Below are 15,804 nucleotides of genomic sequence, written 5' to 3' on the forward strand. Positions count from 1 at the left end.
TGTGGTTAGCTGCATTAAACCCCTGTGGCAATGTCTTGTAGTCCTCCAACTCTGTTGACCACAGGTATGTGCCTCGATAAGAGGTGGACAGATGTCGCATCGCTCTCGCCGTCACTTGTGACCGCGAATCGTACTTAACGTCATTTTGTGCAAGCGTCAGCGGAGCGTCAGTCGAGCTAAGTCGGGACAAGTCGCATAAGAGGAGCAGTAAAATGCGTATTTCCGGTACCGGGAATCGAACCCGGGCCTCCTGGGTGAGAGCCAGGTATCCTAGCCACTAGACCACACCGGATAACGACACAAGTGCTCCTCCAGCGAACACAGCAAGCTGTACACAATCCACTTGACGACAACGGCAAAAATTAGCGTTTCCACTGCATAGAACGTCATGCTCGAGACACATTTCGTGGAGACGAGCGCCAGCAATCGTGACACCAAACTGCGCGTGTGAATCCTGTCGTTGCACCACGCACTGTGCTGCTACGACAATTTAAGAAAGAGACGCTCACGGCTTGCTGCGCTGTTTCCTTCGCGGGTAATCAGTGCTCCTGCTTAGAAAACATTGGCAGCGGTGGGATTCGAACCCACGCCTCCGAAGAGACTGGTGCCTGAAACCAGCGCCTTAGACCGCTCGGCCACGCTACCTACGCGGCGCCAGGGGCACAGGAGCTGCTTTCTACAGCACGAGAAAACACCACAAAAAAAAACGAGAAAAAGTTGGCAGCGGTGGGATTCGAACCCACGCCTCCGAAGAGACTGGTGCCTTAAACCAGCGCCTTAGACCGCTCGGCCACGCTACCTCCGTCAGTGTTGTTCGCTTTCGTAGAAACAGTGCACGACACAGCTTCCTGTTCTGCTGCGACTGCCGCTCATCCATTGCACTTCAAACAACTGCCCTTTTCGAATAGAGGTTAACTACACAGGCAGCAGCCCGCGCTGTGGTGCGGCGGCATTACGTGTTGATAATGAACTGGTAGTGCCACCTGCAGCTCGTGGAACATGAGCGAGAAATCCAGAGGGCACCGTGAATTCAAACAGTGGTTCACTACCGTCATTGCAGCGACAGCAAGGCAAAACTTTAAAAAGTGCCGTGACCAGGATTCGAACCTGGGTTATTGCGGCCACAACGCAATGTCCTAACCACTAGACGATCACGGCCACGGAGGCACCGCCGAAAGCAGTTCTCGCGACTGCAAGTGGCTATGCACAGCAAAGCTCAGCCCACTGTGTCTCGCCACAGCTGTGTCAGACGTGGTCTCCATTATATGTATACTGGCAAACGAAACGTGTCTGCGCTGTTAGGACACTAAGCAGTGTGGTTAGCTGCATTAAACCCCTGTGGCAATGTCTTGTAGTCCTCCAACTCTGTTGACCACAGGTATGTGCCTCGATAAGAGGTGGACAGATGTCGCATCGCTCTCGCCGTCACTTGTGACCGCGAATCGTACTTAACGTCATTTTGTGCAAGCGTCAGCGGAGCGTCAGTCGAGCTAAGTCGGGACAAGTCGCATAAGAGGAGCAGTAAAATGCGTATTTCCGGTACCGGGAATCGAACCCGGGCCTCCTGGGTGAGAGCCAGGTATCCTAGCCACTAGACCACACCGGATAACGACACAAGTGCTCCTCCAGCGAACACAGCAAGCTGTACACAATCCACTTGACGACAACGGCAAAAATTAGCGTTTCCACTGCATAGAACGTCATGCTCGAGACACATTTCGTGGAGACGAGCGCCAGCAATCGTGACACCAAACTGCGCGTGTGAATCCTGTCGTTGCACCACGCACTGTGCTGCTACGACAATTTAAGAAAGAGACGCTCACGGCTTGCTGCGCTGTTTCCTTCGCGGGTAATCAGTGCTCCTGCTTAGAAAACATTGGCAGCGGTGGGATTCGAACCCACGCCTCCGAAGAGACTGGTGCCTGAAACCAGCGCCTTAGACCGCTCGGCCACGCTACCTACGCGGCGCCAGGGGCACAGGAGCTGCTTTCTACAGCACGAGAAAACACCACAAAAAAAAACGAGAAAAAGTTGGCAGCGGTGGGATTCGAACCCACGCCTCCGAAGAGACTGGTGCCTTAAACCAGCGCCTTAGACCGCTCGGCCACGCTACCTCCGTCAGTGTTGTTCGCTTTCGTAGAAACAGTGCACGACACAGCTTCCTGTTCTGCTGCGACTGGCCGCTCATCCATTGCACTTCAAACAACTGCCCTTTTCGAATAGAGGTTAACTACACAGGCAGCAGCCCGCGCTGTGGTGCGGCGGCATTACGTGTTGATAATGAACTGGTAGTGCCACCTGCAGCTCGTGGAACATGAGCGAGAAATCCAGAGGGCACCGTGAATTCAAACAGTGGTTCACTACCGTCATTGCAGCGACAGCAAGGCAAAACTTTAAAAAGTGCCGTGACCAGGATTCGAACCTGGGTTATTGCGGCCACAACGCAATGTCCTAACCACTAGACGATCACGGCCACGGAGGCACCGCCGAAAGCAGTTCTCGCGACTGCAAGTGGCTATGCACAGCAAAGCTCAGCCCACTGTGTCTCGCCACAGCTGTGTCAGACGTGGTCTCCATTATATGTATACTGGCAAACGAAACGTGTCTGCGCTGTTAGGACACTAAGCAGTGTGGTTAGCTGCATTAAACCCCTGTGGCAATGTCTTGTAGTCCTCCAACTCTGTTGACCACAGGTATGTGCCTCGATAAGAGGTGGACAGATGTCGCATCGCTCTCGCCGTCACTTGTGACCGCGAATCGTACTTAACGTCATTTTGTGCAAGCGTCAGCGGAGCGTCAGTCGAGCTAAGTCGGGACAAGTCGCATAAGAGGAGCAGTAAAATGCGTATTTCCGGTACCGGGAATCGAACCCGGGCCTCCTGGGTGAGAGCCAGGTATCCTAGCCACTAGACCACACCGGATAACGACACAAGTGCTCCTCCAGCGAACACAGCAAGCTGTACACAATCCACTTGACGACAACGGCAAAAATTAGCGTTTCCACTGCATAGAACGTCATGCTCGAGACACATTTCGTGGAGACGAGCGCCAGCAATCGTGACACCAAACTGCGCGTGTGAATCCTGTCGTTGCACCACGCACTGTGCTGCTACGACAATTTAAGAAAGAGACGCTCACGGCTTGCTGCGCTGTTTCCTTCGCGGGTAATCAGTGCTCCTGCTTAGAAAACATTGGCAGCGGTGGGATTCGAACCCACGCCTCCGAAGAGACTGGTGCCTGAAACCAGCGCCTTAGACCGCTCGGCCACGCTACCTACGCGGCGCCAGGGGCACAGGAGCTGCTTTCTACAGCACGAGAAAACACCACAAAAAAAAACGAGAAAAAGTTGGCAGCGGTGGGATTCGAACCCACGCCTCCGAAGAGACTGGTGCCTTAAACCAGCGCCTTAGACCGCTCGGCCACGCTACCTGCGTCAGTGTTGTTCGCTTTCGTAGAAACAGTGCACGACACAGCTTCCTGTTCTGCTGCGACTGGCCGCTCATCCATTGCACTTCAAACAACTGCCCTTTTCGAATAGAGGTTAACTACACAGGCAGCAGCCCGCGCTGTGGTGCGGCGGCATTACGTGTTGATAATGAACTGGTAGTGCCACCTGCAGCTCGTGGAACATGAGCGAGAAATCCAGAGGGCACCGTGAATTCAAACAGTGGTTCACTACCGTCATTGCAGCGACAGCAAGGCAAAACTTTAAAAAGTGCCGTGACCAGGATTCGAACCTGGGTTATTGCGGCCACAACGCAATGTCCTAACCACTAGACGATCACGGCCACGGAGGCACCGCCGAAAGCAGTTCTCGCGACTGCAAGTGGCTATGCACAGCAAAGCTCAGCCCACTGTGTCTCGCCACAGCTGTGTCAGACGTGGTCTCCATTATATGTATACTGGCAAACGAAACGTGTCTGCGCTGTTAGGACACTAAGCAGTGTGGTTAGCTGCATTAAACCCCTGTGGCAATGTCTTGTAGTCCTCCAACTCTGTTGACCACAGGTATGTGCCTCGATAAGAGGTGGACAGATGTCGCATCGCTCTCGCCGTCACTTGTGACCGCGAATCGTACTTAACGTCATTTTGTGCAAGCGTCAGCGGAGCGTCAGTCGAGCTAAGTCGGGACAAGTCGCATAAGAGGAGCAGTAAAATGCGTATTTCCGGTACCGGGAATCGAACCCGGGCCTCCTGGGTGAGAGCCAGGTATCCTAGCCACTAGACCACACCGGATAACGACACAAGTGCTCCTCCAGCGAACACAGCAAGCTGTACACAATCCACTTGACGACAACGGCAAAAATTAGCGTTTCCACTGCATAGAAGCGTCATGCTCGAGACACATTTCGTGGAGACGAGCGCCAGCAAACGTGACACCAAACTGCGCGTGTGAATCCTGTCGTTGCACCACGCACTGTGCTGCTACGACAATTTAAGAAAGAGACGCTCACGGCTTGCTGCGCTGTTTCCTTCGCGGGTAATCAGTGCTCCTGCTTAGAAAACATTGGCAGCGGTGGGATTCGAACCCACGCCTCCGAAGAGACTGGTGCCTGAAACCAGCGCCTTAGACCGCTCGGCCACGCTACCTACGCGGCGCCAGGGGCACAGGAGCTGCTTTCTACAGCACGAGAAAACACCACAAAAAAAAACGAGAAAAAGTTGGCAGCGGTGGGATTCGAACCCACGCCTCCGAAGAGACTGGTGCCTTAAACCAGCGCCTTAGACCGCTCGGCCACGCTACCTCCGTCAGTGTTGTTCGCTTTCGTAGAAACAGTGCACGACACAGCTTCCTGTTCTGCTGCGACTGGCCGCTCATCCATTGCACTTCAAACAACTGCCCTTTTCGAATAGAGGTTAACTACACAGGCAGCAGCCCGCGCTGTGGTGCGGCGGCATTACGTGTTGATAATGAACTGGTAGTGCCACCTGCAGCTCGTGGAACATGAGCGAGAAATCCAGAGGGCACCGTGAATTCAAACAGTGGTTCACTACCGTCATTGCAGCGACAGCAAGGCAAAACTTTAAAAAGTGCCGTGACCAGGATTCGAACCTGGGTTATTGCGGCCACAACGCAATGTCCTAACCACTAGACGATCACGGCCACGGAGGCACCGCCGAAAGCAGTTCTCGCGACTGCAAGTGGCTATGCACAGCAAAGCTCAGCCCACTGTGTCTCGCCACAGCTGTGTCAGACGTGGTCTCCATTATATGTATACTGGCAAACGAAACGTGTCTGCGCTGTTAGGACACTAAGCAGTGTGGTTAGCTGCATTAAACCCCTGTGGCAATGTCTTGTAGTCCTCCAACTCTGTTGACCACAGGTATGTGCCTCGATAAGAGGTGGACAGATGTCGCATCGCTCTCGCCGTCACTTGTGACCGCGAATCGTACTTAACGTCATTTTGTGCAAGCGTCAGCGGAGCGTCAGTCGAGCTAAGTCGGGACAAGTCGCATAAGAGGAGCAGTAAAATGCGTATTTCCGGTACCGGGAATCGAACCCGGGCCTCCTGGGTGAGAGCCAGGTATCCTAGCCACTAGACCACACCGGATAACGACACAAGTGCTCCTCCAGCGAACACAGCAAGCTGTACACAATCCACTTGACGACAACGGCAAAAATTAGCGTTTCCACTGCATAGAACGTCATGCTCGAGACACATTTCGTGGAGACGAGCGCCAGCAATCGTGACACCAAACTGCGCGTGTGAATCCTGTCGTTGCACCACGCACTGTGCTGCTACGACAATTTAAGAAAGAGACGCTCACGGCTTGCTGCGCTGTTTCCTTCGCGGGTAATCAGTGCTCCTGCTTAGAAAACATTGGCAGCGGTGGGATTCGAACCCACGCCTCCGAAGAGACTGGTGCCTGAAACCAGCGCCTTAGACCGCTCGGCCACGCTACCTACGCGGCGCCAGGGGCACAGGAGCTGCTTTCTACAGCACGAGAAAACACCACAAAAAAAAAACGAGAAAAAGTTGGCAGCGGTGGGATTCGAACCCACGCCTCCGAAGAGACTGGTGCCTTAAACCAGCGCCTTAGACCGCTCGGCCACGCTACCTGCGTCAGTGTTGTTCGCTTTCGTAGAAACAGTGCACGACACAGCTTCCTGTTCTGCTGCGACTGGCCGCTCATCCATTGCACTTCAAACAACTGCCCTTTTCGAATAGAGGTTAACTACACAGGCAGCAGCCCGCGCTGTGGTGCGGCGGCATTACGTGTTGATAATGAACTGGTAGTGCCACCTGCAGCTCGTGGAACATGAGCGAGAAATCCAGAGGGCACCGTGAATTCAAACAGTGGTTCACTACCGTCATTGCAGCGACAGCAAGGCAAAACTTTAAAAAGTGCCGTGACCAGGATTCGAACCTGGGTTATTGCGGCCACAACGCAATGTCCTAACCACTAGACGATCACGGCCACGGAGGCACCGCCGAAAGCAGTTCTCGCGACTGCAAGTGGCTATGCACAGCAAAGCTCAGCCCACTGTGTCTCGCCACAGCTGTGTCAGACGTGGTCTCCATTATATGTATACTGGCAAACGAAACGTGTCTGCGCTGTTAGGACACTAAGCAGTGTGGTTAGCTGCATTAAACCCCTGTGGCAATGTCTTGTAGTCCTCCAACTCTGTTGACCACAGGTATGTGCCTCGATAAGAGGTGGACAGATGTCGCATCGCTCTCGCCGTCACTTGTGACCGCGAATCGTACTTAACGTCATTTTGTGCAAGCGTCAGCGGAGCGTCAGTCGAGCTAAGTCGGGACAAGTCGCATAAGAGGAGCAGTAAAATGCGTATTTCCGGTACCGGGAATCGAACCCGGGCCTCCTGGGTGAGAGCCAGGTATCCTAGCCACTAGACCACACCGGATAACGACACAAGTGCTCCTCCAGCGAACACAGCAAGCTGTACACAATCCACTTGACGACAACGGCAAAAATTAGCGTTTCCACTGCATAGAGCGTCATGCTCGAGACACATTTCGTGGAGACGAGCGCCAGCAAACGTGACACCAAACTGCGCGTGTGAATCCTGTCGTTGCACCACGCACTGTGCTGCTACGACAATTTAAGAAAGAGACGCTCACGGCTTGCTGCGCTGTTTCCTTCGCGGGTAATCAGTGCTCCTGCTTAGAAAACATTGGCAGCGGTGGGATTCGAACCCACGCCTCCGAAGAGACTGGTGCCTGAAACCAGCGCCTTAGACCGCTCGGCCACGCTACCTACGCGGCGCCAGGGGCACAGGAGCTGCTTTCTACAGCACGAGAAAACACCACAAAAAAAAACGAGAAAAAGTTGGCAGCGGTGGGATTCGAACCCACGCCTCCGAAGAGACTGGTGCCTTAAACCAGCGCCTTAGACCGCTCGGCCACGCTACCTCCGTCAGTGTTGTTCGCTTTCGTAGAAACAGTGCACGACACAGCTTCCTGTTCTGCTGCGACTGGCCGCTCATCCATTGCACTTCAAACAACTGCCCTTTTCGAATAGAGGTTAACTACACAGGCAGCAGCCCGCGCTGTGGTGCGGCGGCATTACGTGTTGATAATGAACTGGTAGTGCCACCTGCAGCTCGTGGAACATGAGCGAGAAATCCAGAGGGCACCGTGAATTCAAACAGTGGTTCACTACCGTCATTGCAGCGACAGCAAGGCAAAACTTTAAAAAGTGCCGTGACCAGGATTCGAACCTGGGTTATTGCGGCCACAACGCAATGTCCTAACCACTAGACGATCACGGCCACGGAGGCACCGCCGAAAGCAGTTCTCGCGACTGCAAGTGGCTATGCACAGCAAAGCTCAGCCCACTGTGTCTCGCCACAGCTGTGTCAGACGTGGTCTCCATTATATGTATACTGGCAAACGAAACGTGTCTGCGCTGTTAGGACACTAAGCAGTGTGGTTAGCTGCATTAAACCCCTGTGGCAATGTCTTGTAGTCCTCCAACTCTGTTGACCACAGGTATGTGCCTCGATAAGAGGTGGACAGATGTCGCATCGCTCTCGCCGTCACTTGTGACCGCGAATCGTACTTAACGTCATTTTGTGCAAGCGTCAGCGGAGCGTCAGTCGAGCTAAGTCGGGACAAGTCGCATAAGAGGAGCAGTAAAATGCGTATTTCCGGTACCGGGAATCGAACCCGGGCCTCCTGGGTGAGAGCCAGGTATCCTAGCCACTAGACCACACCGGATAACGACACAAGTGCTCCTCCAGCGAACACAGCAAGCTGTACACAATCCACTTGACGACAACGGCAAAAATTAGCGTTTCCACTGCATAGAACGTCATGCTCGAGACACATTTCGTGGAGACGAGCGCCAGCAATCGTGACACCAAACTGCGCGTGTGAATCCTGTCGTTGCACCACGCACTGTGCTGCTACGACAATTTAAGAAAGAGACGCTCACGGCTTGCTGCGCTGTTTCCTTCGCGGGTAATCAGTGCTCCTGCTTAGAAAACATTGGCAGCGGTGGGATTCGAACCCACGCCTCCGAAGAGACTGGTGCCTGAAACCAGCGCCTTAGACCGCTCGGCCACGCTACCTACGCGGCGCCAGGGGCACAGGAGCTGCTTTCTACAGCACGAGAAAACACCACAAAAAAAAACGAGAAAAAGTTGGCAGCGGTGGGATTCGAACCCACGCCTCCGAAGAGACTGGTGCCTTAAACCAGCGCCTTAGACCGCTCGGCCACGCTACCTGCGTCAGTGTTGTTCGCTTTCGTAGAAACAGTGCACGACACAGCTTCCTGTTCTGCTGCGACTGGCCGCTCATCCATTGCACTTCAAACAACTGCCCTTTTCGAATAGAGGTTAACTACACAGGCAGCAGCCCGCGCTGTGGTGCGGCGGCATTACGTGTTGATAATGAACTGGTAGTGCCACCTGCAGCTCGTGGAACATGAGCGAGAAATCCAGAGGGCACCGTGAATTCAAACAGTGGTTCACTACCGTCATTGCAGCGACAGCAAGGCAAAACTTTAAAAAGTGCCGTGACCAGGATTCGAACCTGGGTTATTGCGGCCACAACGCAATGTCCTAACCACTAGACGATCACGGCCACGGAGGCACCGCCGAAAGCAGTTCTCGCGACTGCAAGTGGCTATGCACAGCAAAGCTCAGCCCACTGTGTCTCGCCACAGCTGTGTCAGACGTGGTCTCCATTATATGTATACTGGCAAACGAAACGTGTCTGCGCTGTTAGGACACTAAGCAGTGTGGTTAGCTGCATTAAACCCCTGTGGCAATGTCTTGTAGTCCTCCAACTCTGTTGACCACAGGTATGTGCCTCGATAAGAGGTGGACAGATGTCGCATCGCTCTCGCCGTCACTTGTGACCGCGAATCGTACTTAACGTCATTTTGTGCAAGCGTCAGCGGAGCGTCAGTCGAGCTAAGTCGGGACAAGTCGCATAAGAGGAGCAGTAAAATGCGTATTTCCGGTACCGGGAATCGAACCCGGGCCTCCTGGGTGAGAGCCAGGTATCCTAGCCACTAGACCACACCGGATAACGACACAAGTGCTCCTCCAGCGAACACAGCAAGCTGTACACAATCCACTTGACGACAACGGCAAAAATTAGCGTTTCCACTGCATAGAGCGTCATGCTCGAGACACATTTCGTGGAGACGAGCGCCAGCAAACGTGACACCAAACTGCGCGTGTGAATCCTGTCGTTGCACCACGCACTGTGCTGCTACGACAATTTAAGAAAGAGACGCTCACGGCTTGCTGCGCTGTTTCCTTCGCGGGTAATCAGTGCTCCTGCTTAGAAAACATTGGCAGCGGTGGGATTCGAACCCACGCCTCCGAAGAGACTGGTGCCTGAAACCAGCGCCTTAGACCGCTCGGCCACGCTACCTACGCGGCGCCAGGGGCACAGGAGCTGCTTTCTACAGCACGAGAAAACACCACAAAAAAAAACGAGAAAAAGTTGGCAGCGGTGGGATTCGAACCCACGCCTCCGAAGAGACTGGTGCCTTAAACCAGCGCCTTAGACCGCTCGGCCACGCTACCTCCGTCAGTGTTGTTCGCTTTCGTAGAAACAGTGCACGACACAGCTTCCTGTTCTGCTGCGACTGGCCGCTCATCCATTGCACTTCAAACAACTGCCCTTTTCGAATAGAGGTTAACTACACAGGCAGCAGCCCGCGCTGTGGTGCGGCGGCATTACGTGTTGATAATGAACTGGTAGTGCCACCTGCAGCTCGTGGAACATGAGCGAGAAATCCAGAGGGCACCGTGAATTCAAACAGTGGTTCACTACCGTCATTGCAGCGACAGCAAGGCAAAACTTTAAAAAGTGCCGTGACCAGGATTCGAACCTGGGTTATTGCGGCCACAACGCAATGTCCTAACCACTAGACGATCACGGCCACGGAGGCACCGCCGAAAGCAGTTCTCGCGACTGCAAGTGGCTATGCACAGCAAAGCTCAGCCCACTGTGTCTCGCCACAGCTGTGTCAGACGTGGTCTCCATTATATGTATACTGGCAAACGAAACGTGTCTGCGCTGTTAGGACACTAAGCAGTGTGGTTAGCTGCATTAAACCCCTGTGGCAATGTCTTGTAGTCCTCCAACTCTGTTGACCACAGGTATGTGCCTCGATAAGAGGTGGACAGATGTCGCATCGCTCTCGCCGTCACTTGTGACCGCGAATCGTACTTAACGTCATTTTGTGCAAGCGTCAGCGGAGCGTCAGTCGAGCTAAGTCGGGACAAGTCGCATAAGAGGAGCAGTAAAATGCGTATTTCCGGTACCGGGAATCGAACCCGGGCCTCCTGGGTGAGAGCCAGGTATCCTAGCCACTAGACCACACCGGATAACGACACAAGTGCTCCTCCAGCGAACACAGCAAGCTGTACACAATCCACTTGACGACAACGGCAAAAATTAGCGTTTCCACTGCATAGAACGTCATGCTCGAGACACATTTCGTGGAGACGAGCGCCAGCAATCGTGACACCAAACTGCGCGTGTGAATCCTGTCGTTGCACCACGCACTGTGCTGCTACGACAATTTAAGAAAGAGACGCTCACGGCTTGCTGCGCTGTTTCCTTCGCGGGTAATCAGTGCTCCTGCTTAGAAAACATTGGCAGCGGTGGGATTCGAACCCACGCCTCCGAAGAGACTGGTGCCTGAAACCAGCGCCTTAGACCGCTCGGCCACGCTACCTACGCGGCGCCAGGGGCACAGGAGCTGCTTTCTACAGCACGAGAAAACACCACAAAAAAAAACGAGAAAAAGTTGGCAGCGGTGGGATTCGAACCCACGCCTCCGAAGAGACTGGTGCCTTAAACCAGCGCCTTAGACCGCTCGGCCACGCTACCTCCGTCAGTGTTGTTCGCTTTCGTAGAAACAGTGCACGACACAGCTTCCTGTTCTGCTGCGACTGGCCGCTCATCCATTGCACTTCAAACAACTGCCCTTTTCGAATAGAGGTTAACTACACAGGCAGCAGCCCGCGCTGTGGTGCGGCGGCATTACGTGTTGATAATGAACTGGTAGTGCCACCTGCAGCTCGTGGAACATGAGCGAGAAATCCAGAGGGCACCGTGAATTCAAACAGTGGTTCACTACCGTCATTGCAGCGACAGCAAGGCAAAACTTTAAAAAGTGCCGTGACCAGGATTCGAACCTGGGTTATTGCGGCCACAACGCAATGTCCTAACCACTAGACGATCACGGCCACGGAGGCACCGCCGAAAGCAGTTCTCGCGACTGCAAGTGGCTATGCACAGCAAAGCTCAGCCCACTGTGTCTCGCCACAGCTGTGTCAGACGTGGTCTCCATTATATGTATACTGGCAAACGAAACGTGTCTGCGCTGTTAGGACACTAAGCAGTGTGGTTAGCTGCATTAAACCCCTGTGGCAATGTCTTGTAGTCCTCCAACTCTGTTGACCACAGGTATGTGCCTCGATAAGAGGTGGACAGATGTCGCATCGCTCTCGCCGTCACTTGTGACCGCGAATCGTACTTAACGTCATTTTGTGCAAGCGTCAGCGGAGCGTCAGTCGAGCTAAGTCGGGACAAGTCGCATAAGAGGAGCAGTAAAATGCGTATTTCCGGTACCGGGAATCGAACCCGGGCCTCCTGGGTGAGAGCCAGGTATCCTAGCCACTAGACCACACCGGATAACGACACAAGTGCTCCTCCAGCGAACACAGCAAGCTGTACACAATCCACTTGACGACAACGGCAAAAATTAGCGTTTCCACTGCATAGAACGTCATGCTCGAGACACATTTCGTGGAGACGAGCGCCAGCAATCGTGACACCAAACTGCGCGTGTGAATCCTGTCGTTGCACCACGCACTGTGCTGCTACGACAATTTAAGAAAGAGACGCTCACGGCTTGCTGCGCTGTTTCCTTCGCGGGTAATCAGTGCTCCTGCTTAGAAAACATTGGCAGCGGTGGGATTCGAACCCACGCCTCCGAAGAGACTGGTGCCTGAAACCAGCGCCTTAGACCGCTCGGCCACGCTACCTACGCGGCGCCAGGGGCACAGGAGCTGCTTTCTACAGCACGAGAAAACACCACAAAAAAAAACGAGAAAAAGTTGGCAGCGGTGGGATTCGAACCCACGCCTCCGAAGAGACTGGTGCCTTAAACCAGCGCCTTAGACCGCTCGGCCACGCTACCTCCGTCAGTGTTGTTCGCTTTCGTAGAAACAGTGCACGACACAGCTTCCTGTTCTGCTGCGACTGGCCGCTCATCCATTGCACTTCAAACAACTGCCCTTTTCGAATAGAGGTTAACTACACAGGCAGCAGCCCGCGCTGTGGTGCGGCGGCATTACGTGTTGATAATGAACTGGTAGTGCCACCTGCAGCTCGTGGAACATGAGCGAGAAATCCAGAGGGCACCGTGAATTCAAACAGTGGTTCACTACCGTCATTGCAGCGACAGCAAGGCAAAACTTTAAAAAGTGCCGTGACCAGGATTCGAACCTGGGTTATTGCGGCCACAACGCAATGTCCTAACCACTAGACGATCACGGCCACGGAGGCACCGCCGAAAGCAGTTCTCGCGACTGCAAGTGGCTATGCACAGCAAAGCTCAGCCCACTGTGTCTCGCCACAGCTGTGTCAGACGTGGTCTCCATTATATGTATACTGGCAAACGAAACGTGTCTGCGCTGTTAGGACACTAAGCAGTGTGGTTAGCTGCATTAAACCCCTGTGGCAATGTCTTGTAGTCCTCCAACTCTGTTGACCACAGGTATGTGCCTCGATAAGAGGTGGACAGATGTCGCATCGCTCTCGCCGTCACTTGTGACCGCGAATCGTACTTAACGTCATTTTGTGCAAGCGTCAGCGGAGCGTCAGTCGAGCTAAGTCGGGACAAGTCGCATAAGAGGAGCAGTAAAATGCGTATTTCCGGTACCGGGAATCGAACCCGGGCCTCCTGGGTGAGAGCCAGGTATCCTAGCCACTAGACCACACCGGATAACGACACAAGTGCTCCTCCAGCGAACACAGCAAGCTGTACACAATCCACTTGACGACAACGGCAAAAATTAGCGTTTCCACTGCATAGAACGTCATGCTCGAGACACATTTCGTGGAGACGAGCGCCAGCAATCGTGACACCAAACTGCGCGTGTGAATCCTGTCGTTGCACCACGCACTGTGCTGCTACGACAATTTAAGAAAGAGACGCTCACGGCTTGCTGCGCTGTTTCCTTCGCGGGTAATCAGTGCTCCTGCTTAGAAAACATTGGCAGCGGTGGGATTCGAACCCACGCCTCCGAAGAGACTGGTGCCTGAAACCAGCGCCTTAGACCGCTCGGCCACGCTACCTACGCGGCGCCAGGGGCACAGGAGCTGCTTTCTACAGCACGAGAAAACACCACAAAAAAAAACGAGAAAAAGTTGGCAGCGGTGGGATTCGAACCCACGCCTCCGAAGAGACTGGTGCCTTAAACCAGCGCCTTAGACCGCTCGGCCACGCTACCTGCGTCAGTGTTGTTCGCTTTCGTAGAAACAGTGCACGACACAGCTTCCTGTTCTGCTGCGACTGGCCGCTCATCCATTGCACTTCAAACAACTGCCCTTTTCGAATAGAGGTTAACTACACAGGCAGCAGCCCGCGCTGTGGTGCGGCGGCATTACGTGTTGATAATGAACTGGTAGTGCCACCTGCAGCTCGTGGAACATGAGCGAGAAATCCAGAGGGCACCGTGAATTCAAACAGTGGTTCACTACCGTCATTGCAGCGACAGCAAGGCAAAACTTTAAAAAGTGCCGTGACCAGGATTCGAACCTGGGTTATTGCGGCCACAACGCAATGTCCTAACCACTAGACGATCACGGCCACGGAGGCACCGCCGAAAGCAGTTCTCGCGACTGCAAGTGGCTATGCACAGCAAAGCTCAGCCCACTGTGTCTCGCCACAGCTGTGTCAGACGTGGTCTCCATTATATGTATACTGGCAAACGAAACGTGTCTGCGCTGTTAGGACACTAAGCAGTGTGGTTAGCTGCATTAAACCCCTGTGGCAATGTCTTGTAGTCCTCCAACTCTGTTGACCACAGGTATGTGCCTCGATAAGAGGTGGACAGATGTCGCATCGCTCTCGCCGTCACTTGTGACCGCGAATCGTACTTAACGTCATTTTGTGCAAGCGTCAGCGGAGCGTCAGTCGAGCTAAGTCGGGACAAGTCGCATAAGAGGAGCAGTAAAATGCGTATTTCCGGTACCGGGAATCGAACCCGGGCCTCCTGGGTGAGAGCCAGGTATCCTAGCCACTAGACCACACCGGATAACGACACAAGTGCTCCTCCAGCGAACACAGCAAGCTGTACACAATCCACTTGACGACAACGGCAAAAATTAGCGTTTCCACTGCATAGAGCGTCATGCTCGAGACACATTTCGTGGAGACGAGCGCCAGCAAACGTGACACCAAACTGCGCGTGTGAATCCTGTCGTTGCACCACGCACTGTGCTGCTACGACAATTTAAGAAAGAGACGCTCACGGCTTGCTGCGCTGTTTCCTTCGCGGGTAATCAGTGCTCCTGCTTAGAAAACATTGGCAGCGGTGGGATTCGAACCCACGCCTCCGAAGAGACTGGTGCCTGAAACCAGCGCCTTAGACCGCTCGGCCACGCTACCTACGCGGCGCCAGGGGCACAGGAGCTGCTTTCTACAGCACGAGAAAACACCACAAAAAAAAACGAGAAAAAGTTGGCAGCGGTGGGATTCGAACCCACGCCTCCGAAGAGACTGGTGCCTTAAACCAGCGCCTTAGACCGCTCGGCCACGCTACCTCCGTCAGTGTTGTTCGCTTTCGTAGAAACAGTGCACGACACAGCTTCCTGTTCTGCTGCGACTGGCCGCTCATCCATTGCACTTCAAACAACTGCCCTTTTCGAATAGAGGTTAACTACACAGGCAGCAGCCCGCGCTGTGGTGCGGCGGCATTACGTGTTGATAATGAACTGGTAGTGCCACCTGCAGCTCGTGGAACATGAGCGAGAAATCCAGAGGGCACCGTGAATTCAAACAGTGGTTCACTACCGTCATTGCAGCGACAGCAAGGCAAAACTTTAAAAAGTGCCGTGACCAGGATTCGAACCTGGGTTATTGCGGCCACAACGCAATGTCCTAACCACTAGACGATCACGGCCACGGAGGCACCGCCGAAAGCAGTTCTCGCGACTGCAAGTGGCTATGCACAGCAAAGCTCAGCCCACTGTGTCTCGCCACAGCTGTGTCAGACGTGGTCTCCATTATATGTATACTGGCAAACGAAACGTGTCTGCGCTGTTAGGACACTAAGCAGTGTGGTTAGCTGCATTAAACCCC

General features: G+C 53.8%; 48 non-coding genes across 48 annotated transcripts; all 48 read right to left on the minus strand.

The window, feature by feature from the left end:
- Positions 1–220: 220 nt before the first annotated feature.
- Trnae-cuc (transfer RNA glutamic acid (anticodon CUC)) lies at positions 221–292 on the minus strand. Its single transcript has one exon. It is a non-coding gene; the product is annotated as a tRNA-Glu (tRNA).
- A 271-nt stretch (positions 293–563) lies between these two features.
- Positions 564–645, minus strand: Trnal-cag (transfer RNA leucine (anticodon CAG)). The gene has a single exon. It is a non-coding gene; the product is annotated as a tRNA-Leu (tRNA).
- A 73-nt stretch (positions 646–718) lies between these two features.
- On the minus strand, positions 719–800 carry Trnal-aag (transfer RNA leucine (anticodon AAG)). The gene has a single exon. It is a non-coding gene; the product is annotated as a tRNA-Leu (tRNA).
- A 286-nt stretch (positions 801–1,086) lies between these two features.
- Positions 1,087–1,158, minus strand: Trnah-gug (transfer RNA histidin (anticodon GUG)). The gene has a single exon. It is a non-coding gene; the product is annotated as a tRNA-His (tRNA).
- Positions 1,159–1,534: 376 nt separating this feature from the next.
- Positions 1,535–1,606, minus strand: Trnae-cuc (transfer RNA glutamic acid (anticodon CUC)). The gene has a single exon. It is a non-coding gene; the product is annotated as a tRNA-Glu (tRNA).
- A 271-nt stretch (positions 1,607–1,877) lies between these two features.
- Positions 1,878–1,959, minus strand: Trnal-cag (transfer RNA leucine (anticodon CAG)). The gene has a single exon. It is a non-coding gene; the product is annotated as a tRNA-Leu (tRNA).
- A 73-nt stretch (positions 1,960–2,032) lies between these two features.
- On the minus strand, positions 2,033–2,114 carry Trnal-aag (transfer RNA leucine (anticodon AAG)). The gene has a single exon. It is a non-coding gene; the product is annotated as a tRNA-Leu (tRNA).
- Positions 2,115–2,401: 287 nt separating this feature from the next.
- Trnah-gug (transfer RNA histidin (anticodon GUG)) lies at positions 2,402–2,473 on the minus strand. Its single transcript has one exon. It is a non-coding gene; the product is annotated as a tRNA-His (tRNA).
- A 376-nt stretch (positions 2,474–2,849) lies between these two features.
- On the minus strand, positions 2,850–2,921 carry Trnae-cuc (transfer RNA glutamic acid (anticodon CUC)). Its single transcript has one exon. It is a non-coding gene; the product is annotated as a tRNA-Glu (tRNA).
- Positions 2,922–3,192: 271 nt separating this feature from the next.
- Trnal-cag (transfer RNA leucine (anticodon CAG)) lies at positions 3,193–3,274 on the minus strand. The gene has a single exon. It is a non-coding gene; the product is annotated as a tRNA-Leu (tRNA).
- Positions 3,275–3,347: 73 nt separating this feature from the next.
- Trnal-aag (transfer RNA leucine (anticodon AAG)) lies at positions 3,348–3,429 on the minus strand. Its single transcript has one exon. It is a non-coding gene; the product is annotated as a tRNA-Leu (tRNA).
- Positions 3,430–3,716: 287 nt separating this feature from the next.
- On the minus strand, positions 3,717–3,788 carry Trnah-gug (transfer RNA histidin (anticodon GUG)). The gene has a single exon. It is a non-coding gene; the product is annotated as a tRNA-His (tRNA).
- Positions 3,789–4,164: 376 nt separating this feature from the next.
- Trnae-cuc (transfer RNA glutamic acid (anticodon CUC)) lies at positions 4,165–4,236 on the minus strand. The gene has a single exon. It is a non-coding gene; the product is annotated as a tRNA-Glu (tRNA).
- A 272-nt stretch (positions 4,237–4,508) lies between these two features.
- On the minus strand, positions 4,509–4,590 carry Trnal-cag (transfer RNA leucine (anticodon CAG)). Its single transcript has one exon. It is a non-coding gene; the product is annotated as a tRNA-Leu (tRNA).
- Positions 4,591–4,663: 73 nt separating this feature from the next.
- Trnal-aag (transfer RNA leucine (anticodon AAG)) lies at positions 4,664–4,745 on the minus strand. The gene has a single exon. It is a non-coding gene; the product is annotated as a tRNA-Leu (tRNA).
- A 287-nt stretch (positions 4,746–5,032) lies between these two features.
- Trnah-gug (transfer RNA histidin (anticodon GUG)) lies at positions 5,033–5,104 on the minus strand. The gene has a single exon. It is a non-coding gene; the product is annotated as a tRNA-His (tRNA).
- A 376-nt stretch (positions 5,105–5,480) lies between these two features.
- Trnae-cuc (transfer RNA glutamic acid (anticodon CUC)) lies at positions 5,481–5,552 on the minus strand. Its single transcript has one exon. It is a non-coding gene; the product is annotated as a tRNA-Glu (tRNA).
- Positions 5,553–5,823: 271 nt separating this feature from the next.
- On the minus strand, positions 5,824–5,905 carry Trnal-cag (transfer RNA leucine (anticodon CAG)). Its single transcript has one exon. It is a non-coding gene; the product is annotated as a tRNA-Leu (tRNA).
- Positions 5,906–5,979: 74 nt separating this feature from the next.
- Positions 5,980–6,061, minus strand: Trnal-aag (transfer RNA leucine (anticodon AAG)). The gene has a single exon. It is a non-coding gene; the product is annotated as a tRNA-Leu (tRNA).
- A 287-nt stretch (positions 6,062–6,348) lies between these two features.
- Trnah-gug (transfer RNA histidin (anticodon GUG)) lies at positions 6,349–6,420 on the minus strand. The gene has a single exon. It is a non-coding gene; the product is annotated as a tRNA-His (tRNA).
- A 376-nt stretch (positions 6,421–6,796) lies between these two features.
- Trnae-cuc (transfer RNA glutamic acid (anticodon CUC)) lies at positions 6,797–6,868 on the minus strand. Its single transcript has one exon. It is a non-coding gene; the product is annotated as a tRNA-Glu (tRNA).
- A 271-nt stretch (positions 6,869–7,139) lies between these two features.
- Positions 7,140–7,221, minus strand: Trnal-cag (transfer RNA leucine (anticodon CAG)). Its single transcript has one exon. It is a non-coding gene; the product is annotated as a tRNA-Leu (tRNA).
- Positions 7,222–7,294: 73 nt separating this feature from the next.
- Positions 7,295–7,376, minus strand: Trnal-aag (transfer RNA leucine (anticodon AAG)). The gene has a single exon. It is a non-coding gene; the product is annotated as a tRNA-Leu (tRNA).
- A 287-nt stretch (positions 7,377–7,663) lies between these two features.
- Trnah-gug (transfer RNA histidin (anticodon GUG)) lies at positions 7,664–7,735 on the minus strand. Its single transcript has one exon. It is a non-coding gene; the product is annotated as a tRNA-His (tRNA).
- A 376-nt stretch (positions 7,736–8,111) lies between these two features.
- Positions 8,112–8,183, minus strand: Trnae-cuc (transfer RNA glutamic acid (anticodon CUC)). Its single transcript has one exon. It is a non-coding gene; the product is annotated as a tRNA-Glu (tRNA).
- A 271-nt stretch (positions 8,184–8,454) lies between these two features.
- Trnal-cag (transfer RNA leucine (anticodon CAG)) lies at positions 8,455–8,536 on the minus strand. The gene has a single exon. It is a non-coding gene; the product is annotated as a tRNA-Leu (tRNA).
- A 73-nt stretch (positions 8,537–8,609) lies between these two features.
- Positions 8,610–8,691, minus strand: Trnal-aag (transfer RNA leucine (anticodon AAG)). Its single transcript has one exon. It is a non-coding gene; the product is annotated as a tRNA-Leu (tRNA).
- Positions 8,692–8,978: 287 nt separating this feature from the next.
- On the minus strand, positions 8,979–9,050 carry Trnah-gug (transfer RNA histidin (anticodon GUG)). Its single transcript has one exon. It is a non-coding gene; the product is annotated as a tRNA-His (tRNA).
- Positions 9,051–9,426: 376 nt separating this feature from the next.
- Trnae-cuc (transfer RNA glutamic acid (anticodon CUC)) lies at positions 9,427–9,498 on the minus strand. Its single transcript has one exon. It is a non-coding gene; the product is annotated as a tRNA-Glu (tRNA).
- Positions 9,499–9,769: 271 nt separating this feature from the next.
- Positions 9,770–9,851, minus strand: Trnal-cag (transfer RNA leucine (anticodon CAG)). Its single transcript has one exon. It is a non-coding gene; the product is annotated as a tRNA-Leu (tRNA).
- A 73-nt stretch (positions 9,852–9,924) lies between these two features.
- Trnal-aag (transfer RNA leucine (anticodon AAG)) lies at positions 9,925–10,006 on the minus strand. The gene has a single exon. It is a non-coding gene; the product is annotated as a tRNA-Leu (tRNA).
- A 287-nt stretch (positions 10,007–10,293) lies between these two features.
- Trnah-gug (transfer RNA histidin (anticodon GUG)) lies at positions 10,294–10,365 on the minus strand. The gene has a single exon. It is a non-coding gene; the product is annotated as a tRNA-His (tRNA).
- Positions 10,366–10,741: 376 nt separating this feature from the next.
- On the minus strand, positions 10,742–10,813 carry Trnae-cuc (transfer RNA glutamic acid (anticodon CUC)). Its single transcript has one exon. It is a non-coding gene; the product is annotated as a tRNA-Glu (tRNA).
- A 271-nt stretch (positions 10,814–11,084) lies between these two features.
- Trnal-cag (transfer RNA leucine (anticodon CAG)) lies at positions 11,085–11,166 on the minus strand. The gene has a single exon. It is a non-coding gene; the product is annotated as a tRNA-Leu (tRNA).
- A 73-nt stretch (positions 11,167–11,239) lies between these two features.
- Trnal-aag (transfer RNA leucine (anticodon AAG)) lies at positions 11,240–11,321 on the minus strand. The gene has a single exon. It is a non-coding gene; the product is annotated as a tRNA-Leu (tRNA).
- A 287-nt stretch (positions 11,322–11,608) lies between these two features.
- On the minus strand, positions 11,609–11,680 carry Trnah-gug (transfer RNA histidin (anticodon GUG)). The gene has a single exon. It is a non-coding gene; the product is annotated as a tRNA-His (tRNA).
- Positions 11,681–12,056: 376 nt separating this feature from the next.
- Trnae-cuc (transfer RNA glutamic acid (anticodon CUC)) lies at positions 12,057–12,128 on the minus strand. The gene has a single exon. It is a non-coding gene; the product is annotated as a tRNA-Glu (tRNA).
- A 271-nt stretch (positions 12,129–12,399) lies between these two features.
- Trnal-cag (transfer RNA leucine (anticodon CAG)) lies at positions 12,400–12,481 on the minus strand. The gene has a single exon. It is a non-coding gene; the product is annotated as a tRNA-Leu (tRNA).
- A 73-nt stretch (positions 12,482–12,554) lies between these two features.
- Positions 12,555–12,636, minus strand: Trnal-aag (transfer RNA leucine (anticodon AAG)). Its single transcript has one exon. It is a non-coding gene; the product is annotated as a tRNA-Leu (tRNA).
- A 287-nt stretch (positions 12,637–12,923) lies between these two features.
- Trnah-gug (transfer RNA histidin (anticodon GUG)) lies at positions 12,924–12,995 on the minus strand. The gene has a single exon. It is a non-coding gene; the product is annotated as a tRNA-His (tRNA).
- A 376-nt stretch (positions 12,996–13,371) lies between these two features.
- Positions 13,372–13,443, minus strand: Trnae-cuc (transfer RNA glutamic acid (anticodon CUC)). Its single transcript has one exon. It is a non-coding gene; the product is annotated as a tRNA-Glu (tRNA).
- A 271-nt stretch (positions 13,444–13,714) lies between these two features.
- On the minus strand, positions 13,715–13,796 carry Trnal-cag (transfer RNA leucine (anticodon CAG)). Its single transcript has one exon. It is a non-coding gene; the product is annotated as a tRNA-Leu (tRNA).
- A 73-nt stretch (positions 13,797–13,869) lies between these two features.
- Positions 13,870–13,951, minus strand: Trnal-aag (transfer RNA leucine (anticodon AAG)). Its single transcript has one exon. It is a non-coding gene; the product is annotated as a tRNA-Leu (tRNA).
- A 287-nt stretch (positions 13,952–14,238) lies between these two features.
- Trnah-gug (transfer RNA histidin (anticodon GUG)) lies at positions 14,239–14,310 on the minus strand. The gene has a single exon. It is a non-coding gene; the product is annotated as a tRNA-His (tRNA).
- A 376-nt stretch (positions 14,311–14,686) lies between these two features.
- Trnae-cuc (transfer RNA glutamic acid (anticodon CUC)) lies at positions 14,687–14,758 on the minus strand. Its single transcript has one exon. It is a non-coding gene; the product is annotated as a tRNA-Glu (tRNA).
- A 271-nt stretch (positions 14,759–15,029) lies between these two features.
- Trnal-cag (transfer RNA leucine (anticodon CAG)) lies at positions 15,030–15,111 on the minus strand. Its single transcript has one exon. It is a non-coding gene; the product is annotated as a tRNA-Leu (tRNA).
- Positions 15,112–15,184: 73 nt separating this feature from the next.
- Trnal-aag (transfer RNA leucine (anticodon AAG)) lies at positions 15,185–15,266 on the minus strand. Its single transcript has one exon. It is a non-coding gene; the product is annotated as a tRNA-Leu (tRNA).
- Positions 15,267–15,553: 287 nt separating this feature from the next.
- Trnah-gug (transfer RNA histidin (anticodon GUG)) lies at positions 15,554–15,625 on the minus strand. Its single transcript has one exon. It is a non-coding gene; the product is annotated as a tRNA-His (tRNA).
- Positions 15,626–15,804: the final 179 nt, after the last annotated feature.

This window comes from Schistocerca serialis, unplaced genomic scaffold, assembly GCF_023864345.2.
Source record: "Schistocerca serialis cubense isolate TAMUIC-IGC-003099 unplaced genomic scaffold, iqSchSeri2.2 HiC_scaffold_1378, whole genome shotgun sequence".
NCBI classification, from domain to species: Eukaryota; Metazoa; Arthropoda; class Insecta; order Orthoptera; family Acrididae; genus Schistocerca; species Schistocerca serialis.